Here is a 23,703-nt window from a genome sequence, read left to right as displayed (position 1 = left end):
TCCGCTGCCCGGCGGCTAGAGCGGCGCCCGGAAGATGCGCTGCGTCAGAGGGTGCAACCCACAGCTGATGGACCATATGGAAGAGGGCGTGTGTGATTTGAACGACTGGGTCAAGAAATTCCCCCCAGGAGGGTGTAAAGGTGGAGCAGATGGGAAGTCTGAAAGGAAACTGAAGAAACAAAGTGTAGATTCAAAAGTTCCACTATTCACAGGAGAAAAAGGAGAGGAGGGAGGGATACAGTATTTAAAGAGACAATTAAAGGGACTTCCCTGGCGGCTCAGTGGTTAAGACTTGTCCCTCTCACTGCCAAGGGCCTGGTTTCAATCCCTGGTCTGGGAACTAAGATCCCACATGCCCACGTGGCCAAAAAATATATAAAAAAAAAAGATAATTAAAGACAAGAATTTCCCAGAATTAAAGACGATACAAGTCGCAGAAATAGATAGTGGAACAGTTCAGAGCATCTAGAAGCAAATGTCAGCAAAGTCGTTTTGTAGGCCTGTCACACTCCACTGGTGGGGTGTCCTCACAGCTAGCTTGGAAGGCAACTTGGCAGTGGAAATTTTTTAAGAAATTACTTCTTAGTGTCTTCCTTAGACAAACACTCTCATGTGATAAGAAGGCACATATACGATGTTCATTTCAGCCTTATTTGTAACAGCAAAAAAATTGTTAACAATTTAACTGTGTATTAATTAGAGAATAGCTAAGGGAACCTGTGGAACACTACCCAGCAGCTAAAAAGACAGATCTCTATGTGCTAACATGAAAAGATTTCTGATATGGTAAATGCAAAAAGTTTCAGATTGATACAATGTAGGTTAAAGAACGGTATTATTTATGTTTAAATATATTTAATAAGTGAACTGGGAAGCCGAGTTTCTAGCAGTGGACAGATACGATTTTTATTTTTAGACGATTGCTTCATTTGCAAGATGGCGAGCAGTTTGAAGGCTATTTCAATAGACCAACAAAGAGGTGAGAAAGTACACTATTTTAATTTTAATTTCTTCAATGTTAGTGAGATTGAGCATCTTTTCATTTGTTTTATGGACCATTTACACTATTTCTCCGTGGAGAATTTTTAAACTGACAGTTACCTGCTGACCACTTCCTTCGAAAAATACTTCGGGTTTGGTTTACGCAACAAGATGTGAAACAGGTGGCCAGCTTTGTCTTGGGTGGTCCAAGTACAGACAATGCATCACGTGGGGCTTCTCTAACTAGAAGTTGCTGAGCCACCAGCCCTGCATCCACTTCCTTCTCTAACCATCCTTGAGCCACTTCATTTCTGAAAAAAGACCCATAAAAATGAAGTGGTGGCTGGTTCTCATTCTATAAGCAAGAAAGAAAGCTATTTCCAGAAAAAAGGCTTTGAGAGTAGAAACCTCATTTCTGTAGTTGTATTTTATGGCAGCAAAGTAGAATGGCTGCTCCAATTTCCCAGACTTGAAAAAAACTTGTTTCTGCTATTTCGGATCTTTAAGTTAGTCATATAGTCTCTTTTATTGTTGCTATATCCAAAAGAGTTAAACTGAATACAGCAGGTGATTCAAAAGGTAGATGCATATTTAATAGAAATTTAGCTCTTATCTTCCAGCATAAAGGACAAAAAAAAAATCATGCTATGATTTGAATCAGTATTTTGCATAGTACTAATTGCTTTGCATAATAAAGTAGCACACGATGACTATCTTTTAAGATTACTAATTATATACACAAAAAGTAACACTGCCAAGGCCTTTCTATCCTACCAGATAGATTTAGACTTCTGGTATATTTAACCTTTAATTGAGATATCTAATTTGGTACCAGCCTCTGATCCCAGAATATTTCAGAGGTGTATCTGTGGAGTATGGGTAGGGTTCACTTGGCTATAGGTGTGAGTAAGGTGCAGCTTAGAGCAGACACCGTGAATGTTGGCCTGCTGGTAAGAGTCCCACTCTGGAAGTACATTGAGTCACTTTGGCCACCTGGGATTACCTCACCCCTTCCTCCTTTTCCAGACTAATACCAAACAAGCCACAGTGGACAAAGGGTTATCAAGCTTATTCTTAATAGCAGATGGTAAGAGATTCTTTGATGAAATACATATAAACTAGTATGAGCCAAGTAATATAGACAATACCTTTAACAAAAAGCATCTAGGACCAAGCAGATGTGATTGTGGAAGTTTGTGGAAGCTTTCTAGGTATTTTTTCACAGTAATGGAAGCCAAATGGTATAGCAGTAAAAGAAAAACAGCAGAGACTCCTCAGATTATGCCTGTTTTTACAGTACTAATCATTTTGAAGTGAAAACTTCAAAGAAAATTTCTAGGGAGAGTTACCAGTTTAGGGTATCCAAGGAGACAGAGCTGAAAGTCACCGAGAGGCTAAGTGGTGAGATAATCATTCATTCATTGATTCAGCAAATTTTAATCAGGCATTTATCTGTGTGACTAGTTGTTCTAAGCACAGAGGATGCAGCCCATGAAATAGAGTGAATCTTAAGTGTCCCTGTGATGTGACCTTCTCCTGGGTCTCTCAGGCCACTGTTTCCCAAGGTGTGACAATTGCTCCTCTGGGGAATGGGACATAATTTTAGGTCTCAGTGAAAGAAACGTTATGACCAACCTAGACAGCATATTAAAAAGCAGAGACATTACTTTGCCAACAAAGGTCCATCTAGTCAAAGCTATGGTTTTTCCAGTAGTCATGTATGGATGTGAGAGTTTGATTATAAAGAAAGCTGAGTGATGAAGAATTGATGCTTTTGAACTGTGGAGTTGGAGAAGACTCTTGAGAGTCTCTTGGACAGCAAGGAGATCCAACCAGTCCCTCCTAAGGGAAATCAGTCCTGAATATTCATTGGAAGGACTGATGCTGAAGTTGAAACTCCAATACTTTGGCCACCTGATGCGAAGAACTGACTCATTTGAAAAACCTTGATGCTGGGAAAGATTGAAGGCAGGAGAAGGGGCGACAGAGGGTGAGATGGTTGAATGGCATCACCGACTCAATGGATATGTGTTTGAGTAAACTCCGGGCGTTGGTGATGGACAGGGAGGCCTGGCATGTTGCAGTCCATGGGGTTGCAAAGAGTTGGACCCGACTGAGCGACTGAACTGAACTGAACTGAAAGAACATTCCTCTCTTCCACCCCAGGTTTGATAGCTATGTTTTATCTTATTTTTAAACCTGTTTTATTATGAAAATTTCAAAGCTGCCTAAAATTAGAGAATGGTATAGTCTCATGTCCTCGTAATCTAGTTTCAACAGAGATCAATCTTTTGCCAGTCTTGTTCTATCTCATATTTTTTTCTTAATATTTTAAATAACAACACCTTTAAATTTTAATGAAGGGTATCTGTGTTTTAATGTGCATAAAAAATACAGCTAGCACATCCAACCTCATAGTTCACAGTATTCTTGCTTAGGACAAAACTAATCCATAAATTGGTTTTAAAACTGCTACACAGAGAGAGCAAAGGTCAACAAGGGCACACATGACTGACTAATAAACATTCTCCTCCATCTTCCTTCCCTCAGTGAGGCTGGGATGGTTAGAAGTGATTTCTTCTTCTGTAGGGGATGCTTGGCACCATGGGTGTCACCTAAGAAGCACCTACAAAAGAGAAGCTAATGTGTTTGGGAGGCATCTTTGATTCCAGAGAACTGATCCTGGCTCACATTTATTAAGCAGTTAATGTGTACAGGTGCTGCGGTAGGAAATGTACATATGTCATCTCATTTCCTTTTCACAGCTTTACTCTGAGTGGACGTGTGGTCTCCATTTTCTGAATTTAAAATAAAAAACGAAGTAACTTAAGGTCACAGAGTTATTAAGCGGCAGGGCTAGGACTTCAGTTGAAAGCCTGTCTTTCTCCAGAGTCTATCATGGTTTTCTTCCAGGCCCCAGGACAGCCAGGGCCCACAGCCAAACTCTAGGAAGCAGCTGTGGAAAAGAACTAGGCCTGCGGAGTTCACACCTCATTTTTCCATTCGCTGCCATTGTGACTTTAAACGTTTCACTTCACTTTTTCTGACCCCCTGTTTCTTGTGCATACAATGGGAACAGCAAGATTAATTATGCAATTTTTGAGCACAGAAAAAGTGAAAGTGAAGTTGCTCAGTTGTGTCCGACTCTGCGGCCCCATGGACTGTAGCCTACCAGGCTCCTCCGTCCGTGAGACTCTCCAGGCAAGAGTACTGGAATGGGTTGCCATTTCTTTCTCCAGGAGATCTTCCCAACCCAGGGATCAAACCCGGGTCTCCCGCATTGCAGGCAGACTCTTTTTTTTTTCTTTTTTTTTTTTAAATAAATTTATTTATTTTAGTTGGGGTGCAGGCAGACTCTTTACCATCTGAGCCACCAGGGAAGCACAGAGTGAAGTCATTTATATGGAAATTTAACACTGTAGGCACTAAATACATGTTGGTATTATCTTCACATGCCACTAACAGGGCATGTGATCTTGAGCAGTCTCCTTCCTTTTCTGGGTCTTGGTTTCTTCAGCTTTAAAAATGATGTCATCGCCCTTAACGTGCTGCTAGGATTAGTTGTGGGCTTCCTTGTTGGCTCAGTGGTAAAGAGCTCGCCTGCCAGTTCAGGAGACTCGGATTCGATCCCTGGGTCAGGAAGATCCCCTAGAGGGGGAAATGGCAACCCACTCCAGTATTCTTGCCTGGAGAATCCCATGGACAGAGGAGTCTGGTGGGCTACAGTCCATGGGGTCACAAGAGTCAGACACGACTGAGCGGCTGAACAGCAACAAGGGGATAGTTGTTCCTCGATTGTATTCCAGTTGGATCACAAGAAATATTTACTGACTGAAGTTAATGGAAATAATTTGGTAAACTTCCATTCAGTGTGATTTTATTTATAATTATTTGTATTTATCTAGGTCTGACTCCTTAGAGGAGAAGGAAATGGCAACCCACTCCAGTATCCTTGCCTGGAGAATCCCATGGACAGAGGAGCCAGGCAGGCCATGGTCCATAGGGTCGCAGAGAGTCGGAGAGAGGTTCCTTAGAAAGCAGAGCCAGACAATGATATGTGCTGTTGCTTTGTTAGGAGGTACAGTGCCAAGGAGCAGAAGTGAGAGACCTGAGAGACACAGGAGTGAGGCAGGGAAGGAGAAAGAGAAACTGGAGCAGGAGTAACTGAGCTGGTTTCCACCCAGTGTTCCTGGTTGCTCTGTCTTAAAGAACCAGCCTGTGCAAAGCATCTCAGGACAGTCTCTTTGGAGTCAAGAAGAGAGGATGAATTTATCAACAGTTTCCATCTCCCATTTGGCAATGCTTTGACCACAGGACGTCAATTCCTCTGCAGATATGGGCTGTGCACTTCTGGGCTCTGGAGAAAGATCCCTTGTGCCCCGGATCTCTGTGTGAACAGGGAAGTCAGGGATGGGAGATGGGCGATGTATGGCCTGGACACGGGGCTGGGCTCTGAGAAGTGCACCTGCAAGTCATTGGAACTGGTTGCTATAGTGACAGTTTAACCAGGAGATGGGAGACTGAGAGGACCTGCAGTGGTGTAGGTGTGTGATACAATAACTCTTGCCCCATTGACTTATAAACAGAATCTGAAGGTACTTACTTATAAAACATGGATGATGAGAAGGAAATAATTCATAGAAATTTGAAAAGAAATGATCTCAGTTTATTACTGACCCCATGGACTGTAGCCTACCAGGCTCCTCTGTCCATGGGATTTTCCAGGGAAGAATACTGGAGTGGGTTGCCATTTCCTTCTCTGGGGGATCTTCCCAACCCAGGGATTGAACCCGGGTCTCCCGTATTCCAGGCAGATGCCTTACCGTCTGAGCCACCAGGGAAGCCCTGTTATCTGAAAAGGGAGGATAATAATAATACTTACCCATAGGATTGTTGCAATGACAATGATTTCAGGAAGCTAGTATTTGTAGAGCATTTAAAATATATGTGGCATATAAAAGCCACTATGTGGATGTTTGTTTAAAAAAAATAAACTACTTAGCCACATGAGCTTTGATGATTTCTGCAACTAAACATTATATTTGCCTCTAAGCTTTCTAGCAGCTAAGCAAAAGGGAAATATGGTAGGTTTCCTGATTTGCATTATCTGATCAAAGTGAGCCTGCTATTCTGAAAGACAGCTGCCAAGAATCTGCCTGTCATGAAAACCCAAAGAGAGTTGATCCCAAGGGACATTAAAAAGCAGACTAAGTAATGTTTTCAAAATGGTTACTTAAGTAAGATGTGCTGAGGAATGTCTGACATGACCAATTCTTTTGCTGATATTTTATAAGATGCAGCTATTTTCTGGGAGCTAAGGTAAAGAGGTTAAGATTTGTAGCTTTCTGATGTGTCACCTTGAATCAGTGGTTCTTAAGCAGGGGCAGTTTTGCACCCCAGGGGACATTTGACAATGTCTGGTGATATTTTTGGTTGTCACAACTTGAGGTTGGACAGTGGCGATGCTACTGGTACCCGAAGGATAGAGGCCAGGGATGCTGTTTATATTGCATGGGATGTACATATACTGAAACAATTTGCTGCTGTCTGAAATTCATGTTTGGGAACCCCACGTTTAAATTTGTGAACTCACGTAGCTACACTTCCTACAGTGCACAGGACAGCCCTCCACAACACAGGATTATTAGGCCGAAAATGTGGATAGTCCTGAAAGGGAGAAACTCTGCCCTAAATGTGTACAGATCCATGCATGCTTTCCCAGAGCAAGGCAGACATAGTATGGACATTAAAATATCTTTTCCTTAGTCAGACTTTTGTCTGAGATTAGTCAGCTGACAACTTCAGGTCAAAACCTTTGACCTCAGCCTAGCTTTTTTATATGCACGAAACTGACAGAAGCTTGAGTTGTGTCTCCGACAAGTAGCAAAGTGGGCCTTGCATGGGAAGTTTCTGGAACATTCCCATTGTTCTTTTTAAAGAAAATATTTATTTATTTGGCTGTGCTGGGTCTTAGTTGCCGCCTGAAGGATCTTCAGTCTTTGTTGTGGTGTGTGGGTTTTTTAATTGTAGTATATGGGATTTTTTTTTTTTTTTTTGGTTGCAGCACGTGGGGTCTTAGTCATGACACATGGGATCTGGTTCCCAGGCCACAGATCAAATCGGATCAGTGCATGAAGTCTTAACTACTCAACCACCAGGAAAGTCTCCCATTGCTCTTTAACTGTCTCCTCATACCAGTAATTTGGTGCTTAATCACCTCAGGCCTCATCTGGTTACTTGGAACGATTCATTGCGTAAGCACTCAGCTAATCTGATGTCAAACAAGGTGATTTGGGCAGCAAGAAAGAGGCAAGAAATAGAGCCTGCAATGTCCGAGGGGCTTATGTTCAAGGGAAAGAGACTCTAGGAAGGCATTGGCAATCTTGTCTCCATGTAAGAGTAAGTAAATGTCCATGGTTGACTGAATGACAAGCTAGGACAGAGCTGGGTGAAGTCCACTTTCCAGTCCGTTCTCTTGTCCTGGCTGTGTGGGTGGGCCATGGTTGGGCTCCAGAAAGACGTGGTCTTTCCATGGAGAAAGCCCAGGCAGGCATACAACCCTGAAAGAGGATAACGAGGAAGGCTTGGTAGGAAGTCAAGATTTTAATCCCTCTCCTCTACTTCTCTAATGACCTGTCACCAAGGTTCATGTCATGCTGCTTTCTGTGGTTTTATTAGACACTCCTTCATGTGCGTGCATGCTCAGTTGCTTCAGTCGTGTCTGACTCTGTGCGACCCCATGGACTGTAGCCCGCCAGGCTTCTCAGTCCATGGGATTCGCCAGGCAAGTCTACTGGAGTGGGTTGCCACACCCTCCTCCAGGGGATCTTTCCAACCCAGGGATTGAACCTGCGTCTCCTGCATCTCCTGCATTGCAGGTAGATTCTTTAAACTCTGAGCCACCAGGGAAGCCCCCTTCATGTAACAGAAGCCAAATAATTCCCCCCTGATATACATCACAAAGAAAATATTTCCCAACTAGAGCTGGGAAGGATCCCAACTTAAACTTCCTCCTGAAAGTATCAGTGAGTTTACCCCTCATCTCTACATGCTTCCCAGGCCTGGAATGACGTTACTAGGGATGACTGGGGTCTTCAGTTGTTCAGAGGATTTGTTTTGCATTCAGCAAACTACAGAAGTTGTATTACTAACAGAAAAGGCACAGAAAGGGAAATTCAGCTGCCAGCTGCTCTCCAGCTGAATTGCTAATATTTAAGAGGGTCGAAGATGCTCTCTACTCCATGGTGGCTCACCAGTGGTTCCACACACACGTGTCATATCCTTAATCCACATCCTTGGGGCTTTCCCTAGTCATTTCATGGCTGTGGAGAGATGGTCCCTGCATTTCCAACTCCATGACTCAGTAAAGAAAGCTAAAGGCAGAACCATGCTTGGTATGATGTAATATAATAGCAGATGTTCATACCAATGACCCTGATTAACCCAGAAAAGATTCAGTTGCATTTAGTGTCCTCTACTCAGAGGGCAGGGAACTTTATCATCTGCTTTTGAAGGCTTGCCATGAAAAAAAAAAAATGCTGGAAATAGTGGGGTTTTTTGTGACTGAAGGGTTAGTTTCAATTTTCTGAAAAATTGACCTCCATGGTATACTTCCTTCTCCATCTTGGCTGGGAAATAAGGTACCACTGTACTTTCATAATGTGCTGTGACTCCCAAAGGCACTGAGGATTTCTCATTGGCTTCATTTTGCATTGGAGAGCTCTTGATGACATACAGTCACTCTTTAAAAAGCAACATTTTTTGGATGGAATAATGTTAGAATTATAGAAAGGGGGGGCTTCCTTGGTGACTCAGATGGTGAAAAATCTGCCTGCAATGCAAAAGGCCTGGGTTTGATCCCTAGGTTGGGAAGATCCCCTGGAAAAGGGAATGGCAACCCGCTCTAGTAGTCTTGCCTAGAATTTCATGGACAGAGGAACCTGGTGAACTACAGTCCATGGGGTCACAGAAAGTCAGACATGACTTAGTGACTAATTCTTTCACTTTCACTTTGTATAAGTAGTACAGAATTTTCCTATATCCCATCATCCAGTTTCCCCCATTCTTAATATCTTACACAACCACGATACATCTGTTACAACTAAGTCAGCATTGGTACATTATATTAACTAAATTGCAGACTTTGAATTTCAACATCTTTTGGATTAACGTCCTCTTTCTGTTCCAGATTCCATTCTTTTTGCAATGTAGGAGGAAACAGAAGCCTAAAGATGGTAAATTACTTGCCCACAATCTTAGATTGGCACCTGGGTCTGTCTAACTCTACAACACCCCCTCTTTTGTTCTTAGCCGTGGCACTGCCTTGTCCAGTTAGTGAGACTGTTCAGTAAACATGATCATTCAGTTTCTTGTTAACTTTGATTCAAGATAGCACCCACTATTGGCCATAAACCCATGAGACTCCCGCTCTGTGTCCAGGGCTCAGGTCAGTGTGAGGCAGCTCACAGGCTCCCTCTGGAAATACTGGAAAAAAGACTGCCGTGCCGCATGGGCCAGTGCGCTTCAGAGCAAACCACAGAGCTCTGGCCGTGAGTATCCCCGGCCTCTGGTGCAATTTTAGACTTCATCCGTGCATGCGTGCTCAATCAGTTCAGTCGTGTCTGACTCTGTGAGACCCTACAGACTATAGCCCTGCAGGCTCCTTTGTCCATGGGATTCTCCAGGCAAGAATACTGGAGTGGGTTGCCGTGCCCTTCTCCAGGGGAATCTTACTGACTCAGGGATCGAAAACACGTCTCTTATATCTCCTGCATTGATAGGTGGGTTCTTCACCAATAGTGCCACCTGGGAAGCCCTTTACACTTCATATTACCCCGTAAATTTAGTGCTGATATTTGAAAAGTCATGAAAGCTCATCTAAGTTCAGTTCAGTCGCTCAGTCGAGTCCAACTCTTTGCGACCCCATGGACTGGGCACACCAGGCCTCCCTGTCCATCACTAATTCCCGGAGTTTACTCAAACTCACGTCCATTGAGTCGGTGATGCTATCCGGCCATCTCATCCTCTGTCATCCCCTTCCCCTCCTGCCTTCAATCTTTCCCAGCATCAGGGTCTTTTCCAGTGAATCAGTTCTTCACATCAGGTGGCTTAAGTATTGAAGTTTCAGCTTTAGCATCAGTCCTGCCAATGAATATTCAGGACTGATTTCCTTTAGGATGGACTGGTTGGATCTCCTTGCAGTCCAAGGGACTCTCAAGAGTCTTCTCCAACACCACAGTTCAAAGGCATCAATTCTTTGGTGCTCAGCTTTCTTTATAGTCCAACTGTCCCATCCATACATGACCACTGGAAAAACCATAGCCTTGACTAGACAGAGCTTTGTCAGCAAAGGAATGTCTCTGCTTTTTAATATGCTGTCTAGGTTGGTCATAGCTTTTCTTCCAATGAGCAAGCATCTTTGAATTTCATAGCTGCAATCACCATCTGCACTGATTTTGGAGCCCCCCAAAATAAAGTCTGTCACTGTTTCCCCATCTATTTGGCATGAAGTGATGGGACCAGATGCCATGATCTTTGTTTTCTGAATGTTGAGCTTTAAGCCAACTTTTTCACTCTCCTCTTTCACTTTCATCAAGAGGCTCTTTAGTTCTTCTTCACTTCCTGCCATAAGGGTGGTGTCATCTGCATATCTGAGGTTATTGGTATTTCTCCCTGTAATCTTGATTCCAGTTTGTGCTTCATCCAGCCTAGTGTTTCTCATGATATACTCTGCATATAAGTTAATAAGCAGGGTGACAACATACAGCCTTGACGTACTCCTTTTCCTATTTGAAACCAGTCTGTTGTTCCATGTCCAGTTCTAACTGTTGCTTCCTGACCTGCATACAGAAATCTCAAGAGGTAAGTCAGGTGGTCTGGTATTCCCATCTCTTTAAGAATTTTCCATAGTTTGTTGTGATCCACACAGTCAAAGGCTTTGGCATAGTCAATAAAGCAGAAGTAGATATTTTTCTGGAACTCTTGCTTTTTCAATGATCCAACAGATGTTGGCAATTTGATCTCTGGTTCCTCTGCCTTTTCTAAATCCAACTTGAACATCTGGAAGTTCATGATTCATGTACCGTTGAAGCCTGGCTTGGAGAATTTTGAGCATTACTTTACTAGCATGTGAGATGAGTGCAACTGTGCAGTAGTTTGAGCATTCTTTGGCATTGCCTTTCTTTGGGATTGAAATGAAAACTGACCTTTTCCAGTCCTGTGCCCACTGCTGAGTTTTCCAGATTTGCTGGCATATTGAGTGCAACACTTTCACAGCATAATCTTTTAGGATTTGAAATAGTTCAACTGGAATTCCATCACATCCACTAGCTTTGTTCGTAGTGATGCTTCCTAAGGCCCACTTGACTTTGCATTCCAGGATGTATGGCTCTAGGTTGGTGATCACACCATTGTGACTATCTGGCTCATGAAGATCTTTTTTGTATAGTTCCTCTGTGTATTCTTGCCACCTCTTCTTAATATCTTCTGCTTCTGTTAGGTCCGTACCGTTTCTGTCCTTTATCAGGCCCATCTTTGCAGGAAATATTCCCTTGGTATCTCTAATTTTCTTGAAGAGATCTGTAGACTTTCCCATTCTATTGTTTTCTTCTATTTCTTTGCATTGATCCCTAATCTAGGTTGGAGACCAGTAACTCTGTCTCAGATCCCTTGTTTGTAGAATGAGCTTAATAAAGTTTAGGTATGAAAAATATATTTAAATCATTGCTATTATTTATGTTTTTATGATTATAACAACATGAGAACTGAGTGTTTATACACAGCCGAATAAGCAGTATGTAAGGTTCCTGACTGACCAGTGAATAAGCTGGTGAAAGATGGTGACTGCAGCAGGTGCTGACGCAACATGTATGCTTACACAGGTGCCCACACACCTTGAGAATTCTGTGCATTCAATGTAACTCTTCCCAGAATTACATCCACTCTCGTAAAGAATGTTAGTGTCTACTAACATAATATTTATTGTATTTAACTTTTGTCTCCAAAGCCTTACTTTGCAGTACTCCCATTTATATCATATAGTTCTTGGTTTTCTCTTTTTCATTTCATCCTGAGATTGTTTAGTCTAGTCTTACATTTATTTTTCATATTTTTAACCATCCTTCTTCTTACTGAATTGTTCTTCCTCTGCTCACTGCATTTTTGTAGTTTTATTGGTTTCATACTCTGACCTTTTCTCTAATCTTACATTAGCAGTTCTTACATATAGGTCATTGGGGTTTTTTTTAAATACTTTTTAAAAGTTATTTTTATTGGAGTATAATTGCTTTTCATGTTGTGTTAGTTTCTGCTGTATGGCATGGTGAATCAGTTATATGTATACATATATTTCCTCTTTTTTGGATTTCCTTCCCATTTAGGTCACTACAGAGCATTGAGTAGAGTTTCTTGTGCTATACAGTAGGTTCTCATTAGTTATGCTGCTGCTGCTGCTGCTGCTAAGTCGCGTCAGTCGTGTCCGACTCTGTGAGACCCCATAGACGGCAGCCCACCAGGCTCCCCCGTCCCTGGGATTCTCCAGGCAAGAGTACTGGAGTGGGTTGCCATTTCCTTCTCCAGGGCATGAAAGTGAAAAGTGAAAGTGGAGTCACTCAGTCGTGTCCGACTCAGTGACCTCATGGACTGCAGCCCGCCAGGCTCCTCCGTTCATGGGATTTTCCAGGCAAGAGTACCGGAGTGGGGTGCCATTGCCTTCTCCACTCATTAGTTATACATAGTGGTATATATGTGTCAGTCCGTCTCCCAACTCATTCCTTCCCCCGCTTACCTCTTTGGCATCCATAAATTTATTCTCTATGTCTGTGTCTCAATTTCTGCTTTACAGATAAGTTCATCTGTACCATTTTTCTAGATTCCACATGTAAGTGATGTTATACAATATTTATTTTTCTTTTTGTTTTTTTTACAGTTCTTAAAACTTAAAACCTTTGCTTAAGTTACCTAAATTTTCAAACTGCGCTGAATTATTTTCGTGCTATAAAGCATTCAGACATGCTTAGAATTTTTATAATCATTTGTCCATACTTTAAGGGCTTCCAGGTGGCACAGTGTAAAGAATCCACCTACCAAAGCAGGAGACACAGAGACTTGAGTTTGATCTCTGGGTCAGGAAGATCCCCAGAGTAGGAAATGGTAACCCTCTCCAGTATTCCTGCCTGGCAAATCCCACGGACAGAGGAGCCTGGCAGCCTTCAGTCCATGCGAAGAGACACGACTGAGCACTGCACAGCAGCAGCTATACTTCATTAGCCTCAAAATACTGAACATCTGTTTAAAAGTTACAATTGTAGAAACTCTTTGTTTTATGTGAAAACATGTAACAAGCAAAGCTCGGCAATGCATGCCATTATTAGGAAGTGTCCCCTGACATTGTGAGCAGTTTTTTAATTAACAGGCCTAGTCTTCTTGTGCTCCCTATATGCTTGCACGTTCATTAGCTGCAGCGGTCCCATATGAAGAGCTGTTTCAGATGAGTGAGGAGGCACGTGACCTCAGCCCACAGGTAGAGCTGACTGGGTTCCCCTTCTGCCTTTCCCACAGATACAAGCCCACTTGCCTGAACTGTCCCGAATCTTCCTCCTTGAAGACTATAGATGAAGATATTCATCTTGATCGGGCTTTATCTCCCCACACAGGAGGGAGAATGTGTCTCAGGAGTACACGAATGTACCCACTTGTATATCCCCAGCCACCCTCGACCCAGCCCCGACAGCCCTGCATTTATGAGTCAGTGTGCTTTACACCGACCGACTAGGGTAGAAAATGCCTAAAGGAAGTTTGTTAGGAAGAAAAACAACATGTTTCCATCCTTCCTTGTATTCTAGAAGCTGATACATGTGAGGCCTCTGTCATTCATGTCTTGGTCTTTCTCTTAAGCCAAACCCTGTCATGAAAATGGCATCGTGACCGTGCAGATGGACTCATGCAAATATAAGGAGGTTATTGAGAGGTCAGGGCCCTAATTTAGGAAGATTTAATGGGACCTGCTCTCAGGACCTTCTGGTTACTTTGCTAGCGAGTACACACTACTTATGTACATCTCTTCAGGGCCTGCTGCCCAGGTTGAAAGTTCCGAGTGTCTACGCAGTGAGTCAGCAGTGGCTTCACCTCCCAGGCCTGTAAGCACTCCGCCTCTTTCAGCTTTTTCTTCTGGCTGGTGGGAGCAGTAAGTAGCCTCATGAAGGGAGGTGTGTCCTAAGTGTCCAGGTTGGAGAAATAAAAGCATCAGGAAGTGAAAGGTTTTTCAGAGATTTAAAGTGTCTGGTGATATGACCTGAGGTTAAATCTGTAGGAAACTTTGCTTCAGAGATTGAGGTAAAAAGAGTCTGATTTCTGAAGTCTAATTATGACTTAGCAAACCACCAGGGCTTCCCTGGTGGCTCAGACGGTAAAGCGTCTGTCTGCAATGCAGGAGACCCAGGTTTGATCCCCGGGTAGGGAAGATCCCGTGGAGAAGGAAATGGCAACCCCACTCCAGTATCCTTGCCTGGAAAATCCCATGGAGCCTGGTGGACTACAGTCCATGGGGTTGCAAAGAGTCGGACACGACTGAGCGACTTCACTTCACTTCAAACCACCAGGGGCAATAGATCCCAGACGAATGCAGCCCTCGCTCCATGTCAAAGCAGCGGTTGGAGGGCAAATTTATCTGGATGATTACAGCAGCAGAAAGAATCAGGTTTATGTGAGGACCTGGGCCAGAGACCAGCCAGACATTTTTCTAGGAAATGGCTGCAGTGCCAGCAAACTTTTTGTACTAGACGTAGAAATAATGAACATAATGTCAAGCTCTGAAATAAATTTTTTTAAAACACTGTTTATTCTGTTATTGGAAAAACGGAGATATTCTTTCTTCCTTTTCTTGCTGTAATCCCTAGCAGGCAAGGGAGGCTGCTGGCTTCCTCAGGTTGTCTAAGGGAGTCTGTTATAGTCCTCACTTTTGTGTTCATAGGAGAAACATCAAGACAATAGACTACATAGAGACTTTCATAATCTTGATTCTAAAATGTCCAACCTGACCAAAAATCTCTTTCTATGTCATTGGTTGAAAGTTCATTTCTTAGCTGTGCAGTCTTTTTTTTTTGGTTACTCTGGGCCTTTGTTGCTTCCGTTTCTGGAGTTGCGGTACTCCAGCTTCTCATTGCGGTGGCTTCTCGTTGCAGAGCACGGGCTCACAGCGAGCAGGCTCAGGAGTTGTGGCACACATGCTCAGTTGTCCCGAGGCAGGTGGAATCTTCCCAGGCCAGGGATCAAACCCGTGTCCCCTGCATTGGCAGGCGGATTCTTAACCACTGGACCACCAGGGAAGTCCTGAGGTTTTTTCTTGAGAGATTCGTAAAGTGAAATTTTAGCTACACCTGTACAGCATTTCTTCCACATTTCCTCCCATCTACTCAATAGCATTGACTCAGATCCCTGCCTTGGAAGAAGGGCAAAGGGAGATGGGAGAGAAAAACAGTGTTACTGATTGTCATGTTTTTTGGAAATGGACCCATATGCTAAAAATTCATTTTCCAGAATCAATATTGGAGATATCTTTTGCTACATAATAAGCTGCCTCCAAAGTTGTAGGTTAAAACAATAGCCACTTATGTGGCTCACAATTTTGTGGATCAGCAGTTTGGGCTGAGCTTTGCTGGGCAGTTCTTCTGGTCTTGGAAGGCTCAGTCATGAGTCTGCAAGGTTGGCTGGCAACCGTAGGGTGGGCCCAGGTTGGTCGGCTTATTGCTGCTTTATACTGTCTGCTACTACATTCCAGCTGGCTGCCTGAGGCTTTTGTACATGGTATCTGGGTAGGGATCTGAGAGAGAGCAGAAGTGTTCAAGGCTTCCTCAGGGCTTGCCTTGGAAGTGCACGACATCGATTGCACCGCATTCTTTTAGCCAAAGCAAGTCACAAGGATCCCCGGGATTCAGGGCTAGCCTACCTCTTGTGGTCACATTCTAAAAGCTCAGGTACAGGGAGGGGAAGAATTGTAGTCGTTTTTACAATCTTTTACACCTACCAAGTAAAAATAAAGGAGATTCAAATAATTTTATCTATTTACTTATTTTTGGCTCCCTGGGTCTTAGTTGCTGTGTGGGCTTTTCTCTAGTTGTGGTGAACGGGAGCTGCATGCTAGTTGTGGTGTGCAGGCGTCTCATTGTGGTGGCTTCTCTTGTTGCAGAGAAGGGCCTGTGAGCTTCAGTAATTGCCACTTTCGGGCTCTAGAGCACAGGCTCAATCATTGTGCGGCACGGGCTTAACTGTGCCACAGCATGTGGGAATCTTCCCAGACCAGGGATTGAACCTGTGTCTCCTGCATTAGTAGGTGTCTTCTTTACCACTGATACACCAGGGAAGCCCAGATCCAAATCATTTTATCCACAGACGAACCTTCCATAGACGAAAATGGGCTGACAGATACATTGTATGAGTTTGTACCTTACTTGAAATAGTAATTATTCTTGCTAATATTGAAACTATCAAAAGAGGAAACTCAGATTCTCAGTTAATTCTAGTCTCTCTTCCAAGGTTTCATACACCATAAATCTAAGGCTCTTCCATTTAATACCATAGCTTTTTTTTTTTTACTTTCTTTTTTTTTTTCATTTTTTTTTATTGAAGGATAATTGCTTTACAGAATTTTGTTGTTTTCTGTCAAACCTCAACATGAATCAGCCATAGGTATACATATATCCCCTCCCTTTTGAACCTCCCTCCCATCTCCCTCCCCAGCCCACCCCTCTAGGTTGATACTGAGCCCCTGTTTGAGTTTCCTGAGCCATACAGCAAATTCCCATTGGCTATCTATTTTACATATGGTAAAGTAAGTTTCCATGTTACTCTCCCCATACACCTCACCCTCTCCTCCCCTCTCCCCATGTCCATAAGTCTGTTCTCTGTGTCTGCTTCTCCATTGCTGCCCTGTAAATAAATTTAATACCATAGCTTTTGTTCTGCCAGTTTGTGTAGATGTTGTTGCAAGCTGGGTTCTTGGGGAGGTTAGACTCTGAGGTGGAGTGGAGTTTGAAGGATGTTTATTGGGTCACATCACTGGGATCCACACTGGTGGGAGAAGGAAGGTGGAGCAGAGGGAGAGGCTGAGTGGCCATGTGGTCCACAGCCTCAGTCAACCCTTCAGAGAGCGCTAGGTCTGAAACAGCTGGTCAGACTCATCCCAGGTGGGGCCAGTGAGGCTGGGCCTTTTATAAACAAGCATCCCTTCACCAGTGATGGGATGCAGGCCTCCTCCGGGAAGGGCCTGACCTCGGGCAAAGTGGCTTCTGCAGCTGAGGCATATCTTACGGTGCCCATGGATGCAGAGTGTCTGTGGACAGCTCTTCTGGGGCTGAAGGCCCTGCCTTCCAGCTGCAGCACAGTGCTGGCGGGATGATGGTGAGACTCAAGCTGCACAGCACTGGTTTGACCCACAGGAGAAGCAGCATGCACACATAACACGATGGTGTTTATTGACTCCTGTTTACCTCAGTTCACTCAGTCGTGTCCGACTCTTTGCGACCCCATGGACTGCAGCACGCTGGGCTTCCCTGTCTATCACCAGCTCCCGGAGCTTGCTCAAACTCATGTCCATCAAGTTGGTGATGCCATCCAACCACCTCATCCTCTGTCATCCCCTTCTCCTCCTGCCTTCAATCTTTCCCAGCATCAGGGTCTTTTCCAAGGAGTCAGTTCTTCGCATCAGGTGACCAAAGTATTGAAGCTTCAGCTTCAGCATCAGTCCTTCCAGTGAATATTCAGGACTGATTTCCTCAGAGGTTTCAAATAGCTGCATAAAGGGTGTCTGACTCACAGCACTGCTGAATTCATTTGCTGCTGGAGCTGAGCAATAAGTAGTGGGTTAACCGAGGAATTAATTAGCCATCGTGCAAGCTGCTTTCACGTGTGTTTAATGTTGCCTTCTCCTCTTCCTCCAAAGGAGCACTGATTCCTGCCACCCTACCCTCTGGCCAGCAGTTCCTGGCACTTGCAGATGAAGGTTTTCTCTCTCTTTTGTCTGGATCCTGTGTTACCCACCTTGTCAGTGGGGAGTGAATTGCGACTAAGTAGGGGTCAGGGGCCAGCAGTTGAATCCACCTCTAAGGCAGTCATATCCATAAAAATTAAAGCTTACCGAATAGTTCTCCTAGAACTAATTGTATTACAGTTACATTTTCTTCTCTTTGTGAAGACGTAAAGCTACCTTCCTTAGTGAATTTAGAATAGAATTTGATTTTTAAAAATTTGATTTGTGTATGGCCTTTCAGTCATCTGTTGCCCTACAGCTGGATTAGGAAAGCTTTAGTGCTTCCCGTCTGAATATGGGACCACCCTTTTAAGGGCCTTAGCATGATCTTTGTAAGAGTTTGACCAGCCATACTGGGAGGCAGCATTGCCTAGAAGTTAAGAACCCAGGATCTGGAATCTGACTGTTCCGACCCTGATGTTTTCTAGATGTGTGTTCTTGGACGAGTCAATCCCTCAAAGCCTCAGTTTCCTCATCTACGTGATGGAGACTTTAAAAGCTGTTCCCTCCAGGAATAACTACAAGGATTCTGCAAGGTGATGCCTGTGAAGAGCCTGGCATGGGCCCTGGCACATAAGTGTTAGCTTCTCTTTAGGAGGAGGAAGGTAATGATAATGGTGGTGGTGGTGCCAGGACAATCGGGATCTGCCCTCTGTCACAGTCCCGCAGACCCTCACTTCTCTTTGTGGTCTACTTAATCTGCCAGTTTTTAATTTTTCTGCTGCGGGAGACCTGAAGCAATAGATAGTGGGTAGATGTGAAAGAATGCAGAGGAGAGAAATGTGTTTTTGAAAAATACTACAGATTCACATTTTAAAATAACATCACCTGAAATATATCTAGGAGAATTACATCAAAATAAATCACTCTGGCTGCTTCAGTGATGCTTGAGGGCCTGTACCCAAGGCAATAGAGAGAGGTGTGTGTCCATGGGGTCCTGGCCCCCTGGGAGTGAATCACTTGGGTTCCGCAGTAGGGGGTGGGGAGTGGGGTTCAGCAGGGAAAGCCACGGTGCGTGTTGTGTGGCCACGTGGGAAGCACACAGGGCTGCAGGCCTCTCCCCGCTGGACCCAGCGGTGTCTAGCCAGCAGTGACTGATGAGAGGGACAGCGACCAAGGCAAACTGAGTAAGGTTTCTAAATATAAGGACTTTTGGCGTAGTCAGCGGAACGTCAGCTGTTCTATCATAAAGTTTAACCTTGGTCCACCGGAGCAAGACCTCACCAGATGGTGGTTTACTCTTGTTTGGCCTCCAGTCCCAACTGTGCTTTGCAGAGAGGAACATTGCTGAATTAACAAACCAGAAACACAGAGATACTTATTTTTAAAGTGCGGATTAGCTATGAGCTTCATGTTCTACAGTGGGAAGGAAGACCTCTGTCTCTGGCAGCGGTGATTTACTGGTGTACTTCTAGATTTGGTAGACGCTTATTTAGCTGGTCTGATGAGTTCTGGCATGTCGTGATTAATCCCTCTGCCTTGCTGAGCTATTTATCATGGTTACGCTCAGGTTACCAACTTTCAGAGAACTAGAATACAATGAAACGCATGAACACTGAAGCAAGGAAAATGAATTTACTCTCTTGGGCAACTTAGAAAAGCTTTAGGACCTTCGAGGACCTCACTGCTGCCATTACCACTATGCAGTCCTACAGGTTAGATACAAACTGTCGGGCCTAACATAAGCCCTGAAGCTGCCTCGTGACTGTGTCCTCAGCGTCTGATGCTGAACTGCTGCTGCTTCAGAAACTACTTCCAGTCACTGGAGTCTTCTCGGGTCTGGGTTCTGGGTCCGTGGGATTGTCCTGTTGCAGAAGCCCTCATATGCCTGCCATTCGTGACCCACAAGAGCATGGAGCCATGGATAGAAATCCTCTGGAGGAAAAGCACTGATGGGAAATACTTCGCCTGGGAATTCCAGGCCCTCTGCTCTTTCCAGGCCTGGTGGCAGGCTGGAAGGTGGGCTGCCTGATGTTTCAGTCTGCTTCTGGCAGTCCAGGAATGAAAGTAGCCTGAAGGGCTTCTTAAGTCATCAGGGGAAGGGGAAGTCGCTCAGTCGTGTCCAACTCTTTGCGACCCCATGGACTGTAGCCTACAAGGCTCCTCCGTCCATGGGATTCTCCAGGCAAGAATACTGGAGTGGTTTGCCATTTCCTTCTCCAGGGGATCTTCCCGACCCAGGGATCGAACCCAGGTCTCCCGCATTGGAGGCAGACGCTTTAACCTCTGAGCCACCAGGGAAGTCCCCTTAAGTCATCAAAGAAACTGTAAATCACTGTTCAAGTAATTCACTCATGGCCACTGTGGGACATGATCTATAGCCTCTAAGGGCCTTGCATGCTAAGTGGCTTCAGTCGTGTCTGACTCTGTGTGAGCCTGTGGACTGCAGCCAGCCAGGCTCCTCTGTCTATGGGATTCTCCAGGCAAGACAACTGGAGGGGCTTGCCATTTCCTCCTCCACAGGATCTTCCTGACCCAGGGATCGAACTCGCGTCTCTCACATCTCCTGCATTGGCAGGCAGGTTCTTTACCACTAGCGCCACTTGGGAAGCCCCCTAGGGCCTTATATCAAAGTCTTTTTGTTGTTTCTGTTCTAGTTGTTTTAATCATCTTTAAAAGGAGAGAAAGGTTCTCATTGTATTCTTGATCCTATTGTGTATACAGTTTGAAACAAGGAGACTGCTTTTCTTGGATAACTGTTGAATGGATTAACTTCAAATGGGTGTCCTAGGAGGGCTGTGAATGACACAGCAAGTATGCAGCTATTTCTGTTAAAATATGTGGCCGGCCCAGACACGGGCTACACCGCCGATCACTTGGCCCGTCACCCTTAGGCGAGTTGGCCAGGCTCTCCCCAGATACACAGCCGTGGGAACAGACTCCTCAGTGCCCTTCCTTCAGTTCCACCCCGTCTACCCAGCACCTCTCGTACCCTGTCCACTGCTCCTCTCCAGTTCTTGACCTGGGCATCTCAGCTCTTGCCTTGCCTGCAGCTTCTGGCCTCACCCTTGCCCATCATCAGCCCTGGTGCCCGGTGAGCTGCCCCAGCCGCCCCTGGACTCTGCACTCACACTGGGGTCGCGCTGGGTCACACCCCCAGTCCTGCCGGGCCCTGCACCCTCACCCCAAGGCTAGTGCACATGTGTATGTGGGCGTACACTTGCCTCAAGAGAAAGGTACTAACAAACTTGTTTTACCACAAACACCTTTTAATGGGTTTTCAGTAGATCTGACCTGTTCTGCAATATTCCTTCATTGTACACGTTCAGCATTTTTGGTTATTGATTTATTGACTGACATCTATTAAGACCTACTCAGTAGGAGTGCTTGGCTTCACACTGAGGAGTTACTGGTTACCTTCAGTCTTGAAGCAGATGTGAGGGTGATCTGACCGTGAGGTCTGTCTCCCCACGCATAGGTGAGTTGACTACACTTTATCTCCATGGTTGACATAAACATTTTCCCACCAAGTCCACATGAGCATTTCCCGAAGCTGTCAGAAGAGAGACATCATTCCCAGATGGACCACTGCTGCATAAAGTGCCTACACGTTGTCGAGTGCAAGCGCCGGAAGTAGAGTTTTGTGTACAGTGTATTATGTCCACTGAAAAAGCGAAGGAGAAACTAAATATATAGAAGCTCTGGAAGAATGTGCAAGAAAATGATAATGTAGGATTCCTCTGAGGAAGGGATTCGGGCAGCTTGGGAGTTGGGGGAAGAAGGGAAATTTTTCACTGTTTGTACTTTTGCAACTTTTGAATTTTAAATTCTGTGAATATTATGGCTTAAAAAAAAAAAAAAAACAAGTAAAATCTAGTTTTAAACGTTAAGTCCTTGAAAAGGAGGTAGGGGCTGAGATGCTGTCACCTGGAATCTTGAGTGAACTGATGAGAATGGTACACAAGTGTGGATACAGAAAGTGAATCCATAGGAAATCATAGAAGAAAGAAGTGGAACTTGGCATTAGAGGATTAGGTGTGGTTGCTATTGTTGTTGCTTCCTGAAAATATGTCGTCCACCTCTCATGAATATGTGCCTGCTGGGTCTCTGGCCCATGGCTGGGAAGGGAGTGGATGGGTGGATGACAGGCCAAAGTAAGATGCTAGTGGAAAGCTGCGTGCTGTAGTGAATCTGCGACTGCCAGCTGCATTCCTTCTACCTAAACACAAATGTGAGTTTCTGTGAGGGGCCAGCACCAATTAGGGATTTGAAAACTCACAAAGTGTTTATTTTGTGAGGCCCATGTGAATTTTAGGCAGGAAGGTACTGGTTTTGGTGATACCCTGTCACAGTATCTTCCTGATGTCTGTTCTCCTCAAAACAGAATAAATTTGTGTTCCTTGGTGTAAACAGTAAATAATATACACAGAAAGTGCTTTACAGTATTGGTTAAGGCTGTATCTACATCTGCTGTTTACATTCCCGTCTCTTTTTCTTGGTGACAAATGAGCCTAATACAGTGAAGAAGCTGCAACAGAGCCTACCGAGGGGAAATCTCAATTCACCAAACACACAGCTTGGTTATGGAGTTTTCAGATCGACCACAGTGGGCCACCAGCACTAAAACTCTTCAAAGGATTAACACAAATGTTAAAAATTAGAATTAACTCATTAAGCATACAGAATGCTGTACTGGATTAGCTTTTGTGCACAGTCTTTTAAACATAGGATTTTTTTTTTTTTAAGAAAAGCAGAGCATGCACAAGATTTATCCATTGGGTCATGTTTGATGGACATTTAAAATTTCATACACAAATAGTCTTACTGCAAGTCTAAACTGTGGGACGTTGGAACAAAGGCAAATCCTGGAGGTGGACAGAATTTTCTTCTGAGCTAGAACCAGGTGAGCCACCCCTTCTGGGATCACAAAGCAGGACCAGAGTCGTTCATTTTGCTCCTCTCCTTACAGTCAGGTTGAACACGTTCAGCTGCCAGCTCATCATCTTAGTGTCATACATTAGGTCATTTATGTGGGTTATTCAATCTTTACAACTGCCAGTTGGGCTCTAATTATTCTGTTTTATGGCTGAAGTAGCTGGGACACAGAGAGGCTAAGTCATTTGCCCCAAATCACAAAGTAAGTCAGTGGTCAAACCTAGGTAGTGTGACTCTCAAACCTGCCTTCTAAGCACCAGGTGAAAGAAAAATGCTTGTGTTTAGTGGGAACTTTTTATATACTGTGTTTAATGGAAAAGTATTAACTGTAACTCTATTTGAATAGTAAAGAACACTGTAGTAAACTTGGGTGGCCAGACTCAGTCGTGCAGGTGAGCACAGCCCAGCTGCAGGGCCCATCCGTGCTACAGCCCCTGTGAAGGAGACCCCTTGGGCCTGTGTAGTGCTCGGCATACGCAGTCATGTGCCATGACCCCGAGTCCCTGAAAGGTTGGTGAACTTTGGGGAGCGATGTCTTCACAGTGAGTGATACTAGTTCCTAAAGCATCCCTGTAAAGTTATGAAAGTTGATTATAGAAAAAGAAAAGCAGAGGAGGGGAAGAGACGATGTAAACCATGAAGAGATGGGCCAATTTATTTTTTTTAACTATATGCTTCCAGTTTGACAGACTGAATGAATTTGCTTTGCTGTGAGAAACTTGGAAATTTAAATTATTCTCCCACATCTCTTCCCTCTATCTTCCAGATTGTGTTTGTCACGTCATTATTTTTACGTGATCAAGATTTATAATATTTACAATATG

The 23,703-nt window shown here is 44.2% G+C and overlaps 1 long non-coding RNA gene across 1 annotated transcript in view; it reads left to right on the top strand.

Moving 5' to 3' along the window:
• The first annotated feature begins 10 nt into the window (after positions 1-10).
• LOC145514818 (uncharacterized) overlaps positions 11-23,703 on the top strand; it is a 57,808-nt gene continuing 34,115 nt past the window's right edge. Inside the window, exons 1-2 of the long non-coding RNA XR_014060480.1 lie at positions 11-140; positions 917-979. This is a non-coding gene — a long non-coding RNA (uncharacterized LOC145514818). The remainder of the gene's footprint in view (positions 141-916; positions 980-23,703) is intronic.

This window comes from Giraffa tippelskirchi, chromosome 7, assembly GCF_054371585.1.
Source record: "Giraffa tippelskirchi isolate mGirTip1 chromosome 7, T2T-mGirTip1v1.2.pri, whole genome shotgun sequence".
NCBI classification, from domain to species: Eukaryota; Metazoa; Chordata; class Mammalia; order Artiodactyla; family Giraffidae; genus Giraffa; species Giraffa tippelskirchi.
This window is presented reverse-complemented; position numbering and strand designations above follow the sequence as displayed.